The sequence below is a fragment of the Dysidea avara genome, chromosome 8 (genome assembly GCF_963678975.1).
Source record: "Dysidea avara chromosome 8, odDysAvar1.4, whole genome shotgun sequence".
NCBI lineage: Eukaryota > Metazoa > Porifera > Demospongiae > Dictyoceratida > Dysideidae > Dysidea > Dysidea avara.
In genome coordinates, this window is record NC_089279.1 from 18682860 (window position 1) to 18696124 (window position 13265).

General features: G+C 37.4%; 1 long non-coding RNA gene across 1 annotated transcript; it reads left to right on the forward strand.

The window, feature by feature from the left end:
* Window positions 1-2037: 2037 nt before the first annotated feature.
* Window positions 2038-4016, forward strand: LOC136264194 (uncharacterized). The gene is made up of 5 exons (XR_010704997.1): window positions 2038-2773; window positions 2822-2909; window positions 3089-3193; window positions 3244-3831; window positions 3891-4016. It is a non-coding gene; the product is annotated as an uncharacterized lncRNA (long non-coding RNA).
* The last annotated feature ends 9249 nt before the right edge of the window (window positions 4017-13265 follow it).

Here is a 13265-nt window from a genome sequence, read left to right on the forward strand (position 1 = left end):
GCCTTTCTATACAGGTGGCAACTATGACGGGTTCCACTATAGTTTTCAAGTGTGGGTGTGTACTATATGGACATGCAGACTTTTCCCCCAGTAAAGTAGAGCAGTAAAATTTACTACCAACATCAAAATCATTTATTAATTATATACATTCCTTTTACCACATCAAAGGATTTCATATTTAAACAAGGTAGAGCGGTGCAACACCACTCTACCACTCTTTAGGGAACACCCTCCTAGTGATGTGTGATATATATCGAAATATCATGATAAATTTTTTTATATCGTGATATGATATAGAATCTTTATATCGTGATATAAGCCTAGGTATAGATTTTAGCTATAATTAGAGAAAAATGCACTCAAGATATCATTGTACAGTGTACTGTTTTTTGGATAAAAGCTTGCAATGTTGTATGCTAGTCATGTACCATGTTGTATTGTACTTCTAGTACATCAGTGCTACAAGTGTCATCAGTGTAAATACACAAGCCAAGTAATGAGTTTGTATATTGTGATGTATATCGTATCGTGATATATTGTGTGCAATAATCGTGATAGGAAAATACCCTATATCGCACACCACTACACCTTGCACATGTGTAGTGTGTGTCATATTTATTAATAGTTGTATACACTGCATGTTCACAAATAGTTCACCTTTTAACTAGATGATGTGTTTGGTAACTTTGGTTCTGCAACTTTGCATAGTACATTGGTGAAGTATGTTTTCACACAGAAGACATGTAGGCAACAATTACCACTATTATTGACACAAGATGTGTACTTTACACATCACTTATATATTTGGCTATTGTAAACACACCCGAGCATGGATGAATCAGGAGTTTACAAGGCGTCTCATAAGCTACTGGATGAATCTATCCTGCTTCTTCCCCCTATTTTTCTTTCCAATAATTCTATTGTTCTCACCTATTATGCTCCTTTGCTTAGCATTAATGTTTGCTAATTTCCCATTCTAAGAGCATAGTTACAACTTCACCTCAAAGTGACTGTTGTATTAGAGTATGTTGATCCTCACTTGATCTTAGCAGTATACCAAATTTGCAAAAAATGAGTCTCACAGACATACACAGACATACACAAAATAGTAATGTGGATCAGATTGCGGTTTAATTAAAATGAAGTAGTATATATATAATAAAACATAGATTTTGACTACCGTTGATTGGTTGAGAGGAAAAGGTATTTGGGTTAAATCTTGGTCTGGTTTATAATTTCAAGCCTTCAACTGTATTACTAGTCACTATAGTATAGCACTGTAATAGTGCTTCCTGATCATTGAATAGTAGTAAGAACTGTATACAGATAATATAAAAATACTGTATTGTCTCGAATAGTGGCCCGGGCGTTGATTTCTTTCGAGCAACTTTCACCCAGACCCAGTAGCCTGGGTGAAAAGCTACTTCAGTGAAATAAATGTGTAGACAACTACCCAGACCATTATTTGAGACCAGGTTACTATTTGAGACCAGCCACTATTTGAGGCAATACGGTAGTTATCTTTTGAGGTGTGAATTATCTGATTACCAAACATCAGAATAAGCTGAACAGTCACTGTTCTAATGAAGCTGTCAATAATAAGCTGCTCCCACAACTCTGATCTACTTCATTTCTTCTTTAGAACACATTTGCCAGCAATTAAGGAATGATCACTGCAGCGCAAGGCCCTATGCACAATGCACAATTAAAATTCTTATTACCTATATTTAAACATGGTTTTACACAAAATTTAATGTTACAAAAGTCATAATCTGAATCTATAAGCACAGATATTAGGAACTTAGACAGCAAATTAAAACCTAAGGATAAGAAACAGTACATGTAGCAGTAACTATATAATTATAAAGCTAACAAGGGAGGTGCAGCTATGCTAGTGTACATTTGATTCTTACTTAAGTCATATACAGAGTTAGTCATGATTGGAGTAGGAAATGTCCACTAGAATAGCTGTAGTAAGAGAAGCACCTCTGAAATCTATTCATTCACTACAGAGAAACTGCACCCCAACTACTGAGAAGTGATTCTGCTTTGTTTTCAAGAATGAACATTCTACCCATTACACAGCATTACAAATGAAGAACAGTATGAGAAGCACTTCTGCAATCAATCCAGTCACTTCAGACATTACGCTTGATTCCTGTGATAGCCATCCACTCATGAGTTACCTTATGCATGAATCAACATGTACACAATTGTGAAGAAAAAATTGAGACACAAAGAAGGACAAAGATAGGTCCACAATGCAAGCACTGTAGTTGCAGCATGCACATCTCATGATGAAGCAATGTCAAACAGTGAAGAAATCAATCCCGTAGCATTGTCCATAATCAGGGCATCATTGGGCTTGGTAACTAATACCACCAAGCTGTTTTGAAGTAAAAATAGGCTGATTTTGAAAGTGGAAGAAAATCCAAATCCCTACCACACAGTACTACCATATAACTTGTATGATTAAGCATACATTTATACAATAGTACCTGTTCTTGTACACAATTGACTTTAGTAAGTTGTTCACACTGATTCACCGTGTTTGTGCGATAGGGTTTTTGGACCTGTCCACCAGATGTTGAAAGGAAATTCATTCCACCACATGTTGAAAGGAAATTCATTCCAACTTGTGACCCAGTTATTGATGTACGCATTGTTGGGGTCTACGGGGACATCGATGATCATTTACCAGTCAGCTGTAAGTAATGTCACAACAGAAGGAAAGGAACCATTTTCATACCCCTATGGCATACTGATTTTCCAGGTAAGTTTATATACACTCAACCACAGAAATGTAGAACTTCGGTTGCAGGTGGAAAATAAACACCTTTTACAAGAGATTCACCCAGCTGGGATAAAAATGTTGAAGTGAATGTCATTAGTACCTACTTGTTCATCAGGTATTGGACAATTCCAAGTGTCCAGCAGTTGTCCTCATGTTCAAGTTTACATGTTTAGTCAAGTTCCACAACGTCCTATAATCTATTACTATATCAGTGTGGAATAATGATTTTTCATATTTGTCAATACCCAGGCTTTAGGTGTATTGTATTTAACACCTGCTTGTTGGTTTTTGCAGGCCATCTGGTCATACCGGTTTATCCACTAGCAGTTGAATGTGATCATGGTACGTATGTAAGTTGAGACCATGCAGGAACAAAGATACAGGTGCCATGAATTTCAGGTCAGTTGACGTACAGAGGAATTGTATTATTGCAATTGTTCTTTTTGTAGTTATCAATTATCAGTGACCAGGTTGTGATGGCGTACTTTTGTTTGACTAATTTCCTAATGTCCTGGTTTTATATCCAGTGTAGACTGTAGTGGTATCAAGAGAGTTAATTTCCAGTTCAGTTTATATGTTGTGATTTTAGTGATTTTTTCCTAGTACCCAGATGTTAAGTGTATTGTATTTAATGCCCACCTGTTATTTTTTATCTGTGGACAGTGCAACAGTAAGCCTTCTGTGTTGTAGTAACTATTTGTTTCATAATTATGCTTGTCCTGGAATGGCACAATTTCTGGGCAACCAGTGTGAAGTCCAGTGGTACAAACATTGTATTATGACCAAGTTGTGATAGCGTACTTTTGTTTGACTAATGTAGTCCTTAATGTTCTGGTTTAACATGCTTACCCAACAGTTATGTTATTCATGCACTTAGCCTGGGATATAATTTTTGTTCATTTTGATTATCCATGCTATATTATTGATACAGCCCAGCATATTGATTTTTTGTACATTCTCTTATTAATTCAGTGCCTGCTGGATTGTATCATCAGATATTGAAATAAGTGTTTTTTGTGTTGTGACCGATGTTCCAGGTCAGTTGCATGAGTGTTTAATTTAAGGTTAACTTCAGTGCCTGCTTATTCTTTTACAGGTCTCAGTATCGTCATGCTGAACTATTTTTAGTAATGTCTTGATGTGATGTTGATTAACGTTGTGTTACACATTGTTGTATGTATACCACATGGCAAAAAATTTTCATGGCCATCATGAAATTTGAATATTGTGTAAGTTGTGTGGAACAACCCCAACTCATACATAGTCATTGGAAAACCACATTCAAGCCACAACACCAACCACATTCGAGCAATCCATTACAAAATTTTGTTGCACCATTTGTGTGTGCATAATACTTAATGAAAGCCACAACACAAGCTACATGGTACACACTACATAGAGGTGGTAACCCCTAAAGGCTTGTTACCTTCTGTATTCACTGTACCATGCAGCCATTGTGGTTAATTTATTAAAAAAGTTACATGTACATAGAGAATTGAAGAGTATGCTTAAAGCATCTTCGCTAGTGATTTTGTTCTTCACACCTTGTTTATAAGACACCTGGCGATTTATAAACGCTCGCATGGGGTGTGGCACTAAATGGAATTTAAAAGATTTCTGCTTAAAACGCCATCCCTAGGGAACTTACGGTGCAGCACGCTGTCACAACTTATTTATCAGGCATTAGAGTTTGTGTCCACGTCATGTCTTTAAAAGTTATTGTAGGGATTGTTTGATTGTAGAAAATACGCGTATAAGCAAACCAGAATTGGATATAATGTCAGTGCTAGATGGACTGTACAAACACGGCTATGTTGACTGGTATAACGTGACAGTAGTTGTAACATAATTAAGGTAGAGAAATAAAGTCAAATACGTCTATTTTTTATTTTGCGATGGCTACTTTTTTATTTTAGCGATCGAGGTCGCAAGAAAACTATGATGATGACTCCTAAAGATTTTTTTATTACGTAACACAATACAAATCTATTGAGAGATGTTGCATAATCCAGGACTAATATTGCAAAACTGACTCTACACGTAAATAACTCACAGTAGTGGCTGTGCGTCTTTTAATTGGGTGTGCGCTTTGTCGGTAGTTTCTTGGCTCCGCGACTCACTACCATGAGTCTTGATATCATGACAGAAAATTTAAATGGAAGAAGTTCAGTATGAATTTGTCAAATATCAACCGATATTATAACTATCAAAGCTTCCCATACATAGCTATGTAGTTCAATTGTGACTGGGTCTGCAAAAATAGGGCATGTGGGCACATAACAATTTGCCTAATTTTTGAAACTTCCATGACTCATAATATTTGATACTAGTGCTGAGCGGTTTCAATATTTCATAGGTGGTACAGTATTGTCAGCTTGATATTGCGGTATGACTAAATTACTGGCATACTTTAGTTTGATGTTATTTTATACCTACAGTACTAGATTTAGACACATAAATAACCTTAATAATTTTCCGGCAGTTAACAACAGAATTGTGTTGAAAGCCAATTGCAATATATTAATTTTACTACAGTACATATCCATTCATATGTACTGTAAATAGACTTCTGGTGTGTTATTTAGCTACTAAAAGACTAGTGTTTTAGAATTCACAGTATTTGTGGTAGTTAAAAAATTGGACAGCATCAAAAAACAGATACCACATGTAGTTTGACTAAAATATTGTCATATTGCTTAGCACTACTTGATACTATTATGTGGTACAGATTGTGAATATTCTACTACGGTGTTGCAATACAGCCAATTATGCGTCTGGGTGCACATGCCTTGTTTTCATGAATTGCAAAACTTTAACACATCCACGTTGGCTTCTAAGTAATCAAAACACAATCACCTACTTTTCCATTGATTGAACTGCATTTTTTTAGTAACAGCAGAACAAATTGTATCAGGTTGTCTTTTTACATGCATACCTTACATGAAATGTTGGGCTACAGAACCTACAAATGTAAACAGGTAAGAATATTATTCACTGCTTTGCATCCTGCATTAATTTTAGTGTCACATTAATCTTTTATAGGCAACTTGGATGCTATTAGAGAGTGGGTTACATGGGTACTGTTACTAGATTCACACTAATGATATGTACAATCTACCGGTTTTATTGTGTTCATTCTTGTCAAGTATGAAAGATCATCATTTCGGATATTGTAACATGTAGAGCTTGATCCACAGCATGAAGGCATAGTCTTTTGGATATGGCACTGGGATCATGATCAAAGACACAGCACACACTGCTTCGAAGAGTGCTAGAAGCACTCATTGTATGGTACATAGATACATACGTCCATGCACACCAAAATACTTATGCAATAATAAAGCTCAAAATACATGCAGACTAATACACTTGACAATCCAGAGGTAGTGTGGGTATAGTCAGCTGTAGGCTATAGAAATACATCATAATACAGTATGCATTCTCAGCCTGATCCTAACAATGAAAAGGGCTGCCTGCAGCTGATAACTCCTATTTACCTAAAGGCTATTGCAAACCAAGTAGACAAAACAATTTTCTTCTCTAACCCAACCTGAATTCCTATAAAATTTACCTAAGTAATTAATAATTAAGGTGAAAATAGTAGTTGGAGGGAAAATCCAAGTTTGCTTGTCCTTACATGGAAAATAGCCATATGAACAGACAGAACAGTTAACAATTTAGTTCATCCATTACAAGAAGCCAACTATCAGGTACGTAACACGTACAGCTCAGAAAATTGGTTTAGAAGCAGAAATAAAACACTTTTTTATACTGCATACCAGCTAAGGGGGTATCTTCAAAGTGACTTTGGTACGTTTAACGTCATAATGACGTTAGGGAGGCATTATTAATTTTGTAGTTGAAGTGTAAACAGCTAGGAATAGATAAAATGATGTGATTAAGCAGCAACACTGTTTGTAGACTATCTTTTCAAGTAAAGAATATCATACTTTGTGCTTCTATTGCCAATGCATTGTTTTCATAGTGTGATGCTAAGTAGGGGGGAATGGGGTCTGAAGTTAGCGTCATTATGACGTTAAGCGTACCAAAATCAGTTTTGGAGATGCCCCTTAAAGTGGAAACACAACATCAAGCAACAGCATTTGCATATGTGGTACATAGTAAAATTTGAGTATTCCTTAACACCAGCCAAAATGGAATCATGGTTATCAAGGTGTTCTAATTTTCCAAGATCAGTTTACATGCCAAGTGATGCTTGGTGGGCCCATTCCAACTTATGGAGGTCTCCTTATTTTCAAGCGTCCTACAGGGTACACTACTGGAGATTTTGTCCATGAAAATCTAATGAAAAAAATGTTCACTCTGAAAAGTGAAGTTTTCATTGGGTGGCCCCAATGAAATTTTATTTTCATAGGAAAATTTAATGAAAACCCAATGAAAAATTAGCTGCTACCACTGAAAAGTCTGAAACTACTTTTCATGGAATTTTCATTGGTAATTTTTCATTAAATTTTCCTATGAAAATGCTATGAAATAAAATTTCATTGGGACCACCCAATGCAAACTTCACTTTTCACAGGGTGAACAGTTTTTTTCATTGGATTTTCATGGACAAAATCTCCAGTAGTGGTACATTCTTCTGGCAAGTTGAACTTGACTTCCTCCAGATATGTACATTATGCGCATACTTACTTTGCCATCACCATGATAGCATTTAGTCTTTTTTAATAGCTTGCAGTAGATGATTCCACATCTCTTTTACAAAACATACATTGCGTTTCGGTTTCAATTAATAAATAGCCCAAGGTCCCCGGCGTCAGCCACTTACCGGAAACAGGCGTCGAGACCAAAAATGTCTGATTCACTGATAGTTTGCTCTCTTACAACACAGCAATCTATCCACTCTTGATCCACCCACAGCATATAGAATTGCTCCAAAATATAAGAGTGGTTAATCGGTGTCATTAGTCACGCGCAAACATATAAATAAATAAACATCACGTGAGTGACATGGCATTGGGTGTCTCGTGCCCAGACCCACCCACTGCGGTTGAATAGGGTCTGGTGACTTACGCTATGTTTTTGGGCCCGCCGCCATATTGTTTACAGATTTGTATCCATAGTCTCGTGCCCAGACCCCACCCACTGCGTTGTTGAATAGGCAGTGGGTGGGGTCTGGGCACGAGACTAGGCATTGGGTGAACTTAGTCACAAAGTGTCGCTCGGGTGGGATGGCTGACCAAGCAATTGCTTTTTATAAACGTTAGGAATGAACATTATGCTGTTGTTATGGGGTGGATCAGATGCTGCTTGTCATTTTCTCTTATGCGATCAGCCATCCGATGCCTACGTGGTTCTCGCTCTTCTGTAGTCTGGCGCCACCCGCCCCTTCGCAAAAAGTAAGGTACCTTACTTTATGCGAAGGGGCGGGCGGCGCCAGACTAGCTCTTCTGCTGGTAGATTTGCTCGTGAGAACCCATTAGCTGCAGTTGACTTGGAGACGGAGCTTTCCACATTACATGACTAATTATTATGTCGTTATTTGTCATGCACATCAATAAGGGCTTTATTCTATTGCAAATATATGTATGGTATATTATACATATATTTGCAATAGAATAAAGCCCTTATTGATATGCATGACAAATAACGACAAAATAATTAGTTACCACATTATTATTATTATTATTATTACTAGGACCGCATCACATACAACCAAGTACATACACCAACGTGACAGCCCCCCGGTGAGGCTATTAGGTGGTGAATGCATTATCCCCAAATCAACTCAATATGTCACAGTAGTGACAGATATAACACAATAGTGGCATCGTAACTAAAGGCCACCAGTAGCTAAGTGCCAGTACATCATTGGTGTGGTATAAACGGCACAGTGATGTGTACAAAGTATATGTATACAAAACATACAGGAGAGAACTATACATTATTGCAGTATTGTATGCAGCAATACATTATAGGCAACATCACCATGCAGATAAAAATTATTAGCCAATATACAGCAATGTATATCAACATCAACTAGAGCTAAGTAAGGTTCATCCGATCAGTGATGTAGCAATGGCACAGTGATGGGTGACACACTATAGTTATGCATACACAACTTTCAGGAGATAGCTACACAATGCTGTAGGCGTATGCAAGCCAGATGAACCAGATAAAGGAAGACAGCCAAGCCACTAGAGCCTAGCAGCCGTACGCCAGGTGAAGGAAAAAAGATTAAGCACGTATTGAATTGCCTGACACCAACACAAAGAAAGTTCGCCATGCCAGCTGCACAAGACAAAATTGTTTACTTGTATTTTATATGTAACTGTAAGCTTATTGTGTAAAGAGCGTGGCATATGTCAGTTTAATGTTTTCTTGTATTGTTTATTTACGTGAATGAATCCACTGGCAGCTGGCATGGAGACTTGAGGTGTTACAAACATAAAAACTTACTTGTAATCTTCTTGTTTACACAAGTGGCTTCTGGCTCTCCTGCACGGGCATCACTAATCTTCTTCGCGCAATATGTAAGTAATTAAGCAAGGGTGTGGTACTGGGCGTTATATAGAATTACACGTATGGTCAAGTCATCAGCACAAACAGGAGCGACGATTATACGTTTGTGCCTTCATTCACAGGCGAATCTATCCCCGGTTAGTTCATGTCTCTAGGCCTCGTAGTTTTCTCAAACATTAATTATTAATTTATTTATTTAATTATTTATCTAGGACCGCGTCACATACAACCAAGTACATACACCAACGTGACAGCCCCGAAGTGAGGCTATTAGGTGGTGAAGGCATGATCCCCAAATCATCTTAATATGTCACAGTAGTGACAGATATAACACAATAGTGGCATCGTAACTAAAGGCCACCAGTAGCTAAGTGTCAGTACATCATTGGTGTGGTAATGGCACAGTGATGTGTGAGTATATGTATACAAAACATACAGGAGAGAACTATACATTATTGCAGTATTGTATGCAGCAATACATTATAGGCAACATCACCAGATAAAAATTATTAGCCAATATACAGCACTGTATATCAACATCAACTAGAGCTAAGTAAGGTTCATCAGTGATGTAGCAATGGCACAGTGATGGGTGACACACTATAGTTATGCATACACAACTTTCAGGAGATAGCTACACAATGCTGTAGGAGTATGCAAGCCAGATGAACCAGATAAAGGAAGACAGCCAAGCCAGCCAGAGCCTAGTAGCTACGCCAGGTGAAGGCAAAAAAGATTAAGCACATATTGAATTGCCTGACACCAACACAAAGGAAGTTCGCCATGCCAGCTGCACAAGACAAGATTGTTTACTTGTATTTTATATGTAATTGTATAGTAAAGAGCGTGGCATATGTTTTAATGTTTTCTTGTATTGTTTATTTATTATTTTATTATTTATTACAGGTAATTTATAAGGCTAAACAGCCTGTTACATCTGATCAACAGGTAAAAAAAGTACAAGTAGACTAATTACATACATTTATACATAATGTTAGATGAATATTGGTCAATCAATTTCTTATTTACGTGAATGAATCCACTGGCAGCTGGCATGGAGACTTGAGATGTTACAAACATAAAAACTTACTTGTAATCTTCTTGCACAAGTGGCTTCTGGCTCTCCTGCACGGGCATCGCTAATCTTCTCCTTCGCGCAATCTGTAAATAATTAAGCAAGGGTGTGGTACTGGGCGTTATATAGAATTACACGTATGGTCAAGTCATCAGCACGAACAGGAGCGACGATTATACGTTTGTGCCTTCATTCACAGGCGAATCTATCCCCGGTTAGTTCATGTCTCAAGGCCTCGTAGTTTTCTCAAACATTAATTATTAATTATTTATTTATTTATGACGTAATTTTAACCGCGTTTCGTATTATTCTTAGTACTTGGTTGTATAATTATTTATGACGTAATTTTAACCGCGTTTCGTATTATTCTTAGTACTTGGTTGTATAATTATCAATTTTTCCAAAGATGGGTAACACAAAAGGCAATACTGCCTGTACAAGATGATCCCCAACACAGAACATACATTCACATGTACAATTACACACAAACAAATACAAAAGGAACATGAACTACTTAATAATTACAAAATCAATAAACCTAAGGCCAATGAAACTTGATTACCAGTTTCTCGCTCAATTTTTTGAAAAAAGGATGCGGGCGGGCGGTTATTATTCATTATTTCATAGTCACGTTTAAAAGTTTTAAAAACATACAAACCACTAATACATGTAGCTACATACAAATCACTTGTCTTTTGTTTTTCTCCGCTTTATAGGTTGATGTACTTCTGCACATGAACTGCAAATGGGATAACTACTGTTCTCTTCCTCTACACTCAAGTCATCTGTAGTAGCACAATAGATGCATATATCTTCATAATTTGCTGAATAATAAAGTTTTTCAATGGCATCTCCACACCTGTGGTCTTTTACTACTACATTAGCCAGGTTGCCTGGAAGATCAAGGTCTTCCAATGAAGCACCACAGGTGTACACAACATCTTCCAATATAGACTCTAGCTGAGTATGCTCAGAAAGTGTTAACTTTCGTTTAGAAAACAAAAGACGCCACATATTGCACTCCTCACAAAGTATCATTGTGTCTGTATTACGGGCATGCTGAACACTTGGAGTAAACGAAAGTGTCTTGGCTCTAGTCCCTTTGAATGAAGGTCGATCTTTCTCACTTGTTACTGATCCAAAAGCTTCACTAAACGGCACATAATGCTCATCATCTTGCATCACAGGATCAGGAAGAAATTGTAAAGTGTGAAAAGTTTCCATGTCCATTCTTACTGGCTTGCACATGTTGCAGTCCTGTTTACCACATTTCTTAATACAGAAACTGTAGTGCCGTATCTGGCAACAATGTGTCAAAAAAGCTTGCAATTGTTTCTTGTCTTTAACCTTTTCCTGTATAGTGTCATCTGGAGAGAGGGTAGGTTCAATTTCTAGCAGAATTTCCCAGAAAGCCTCCAATTCACTATCAGGACATGCAGTATCCACTTCAAATTTTTTCCCTTTTAATTCTAACCTCCTTGTAATATCTGTAAGCAACTCAACAGCAGGTTGCAAAGACTCTCCTATTTCTGTAGTAAAATTCTTTCCAGCCCTACGTAACTGTTTCAAACTGTTGCAATTTTTAATCACTCTCTCAATTTCTGGGGTCATCTCTTTTCGCATCATCCCAACAGACTGAAAACCAAGATTCACAATACTCATAATTCTTTTGACTGGATTCCTCCAGGACTGATTGGGTGCTGTTCTAGCTGCACATAGAAAATCTAGGTTTAGGTTGAGGAACAATGCTATTAATGAGAGCTGTGTGGACACGTAAGTTAGACGGTGGTCTGGTCCACCATCTGTATATACAAACAATATAGATTTTTCCCCAAATTGTTCCGTTAACCATGAGTTTACCTCTGCAGCATGCCTCATTGGTGACGATGGCTGAAAAACTGCATCTTTGTAGATGACACACACTTGGCCAGAATACCATGATCCTTCAAAATCATCAGGAATATCTATGTGGAACAGAACACTAGGTATAATACTAAAGCGAGTAAAGTCATGATCGCCAACTTTAAACTGCTCTTGGAGAGAAACAATCACCCTTCTCCCCCTCTCTGCTGCAGTTACAGGATAACCTGGTTCACCTATCTTAACTCGGTGCTTGTCATCTAGGCAGAGTAGTAAGCTTAGATTCCTGTATTTCAAAGTGTACTCTCTCAAATATCTAAATATAGCAGCACAATAGTGTTCGTCTACATGTGTTTTACGGAATTGTCTCTTTTGGACCATCATTTTAATGGAAAGACGTTTTCTGTATATCCCAGCTGTTTTAGCTCGTGGATTTTTTGGATAAAATTGAAGACGTACCCATTGCAAAGATGGTATTGGTGTATCAGGTGGGCATTTCTTAGTAACTTGTTCAACAAGATCTCTAACAGATAGAGCACGAGCAAGGTAAGTAGTAGAATCATGGCGACGTTCATGTACTGTTGTACATTCTTGCAAAAAAAGTTCACACTGTTTCCAAAAAACGTTGTATTTATCACTGTGGTTAGAATTGAGCTCTCTTAAGTCCACCACCAACTCAGGATCCTCCATTAATATGGCCTGTCGTAATCTTTCATCCAACTCTGCTTCACTGGTAGTAGCAGGAGCACTGGCATCATCTATGTAGAGCAAATTAAAAACAGTTAGAAATTAAATGGTCAAAGCAGCCAAAAACCAACACAACTATTGTCATCCTAAACATAGGCTATAGGTCAACTATTTACAAGGTGGTCACCACAGACCATCAACAAATTACCTGAATACATACCAGAGTCTTTTGATACCAGCCCTCCAGCAGTTTTGCAGTTAAAACAGCACTCCAGCAAGCCTTTTGAAGTTTAATTTAAGCCAAATGTTACAAAAAAGCACAGTTTGTACATTCAGTAAAATTGTTTGCAAATAGCTCATTCAATG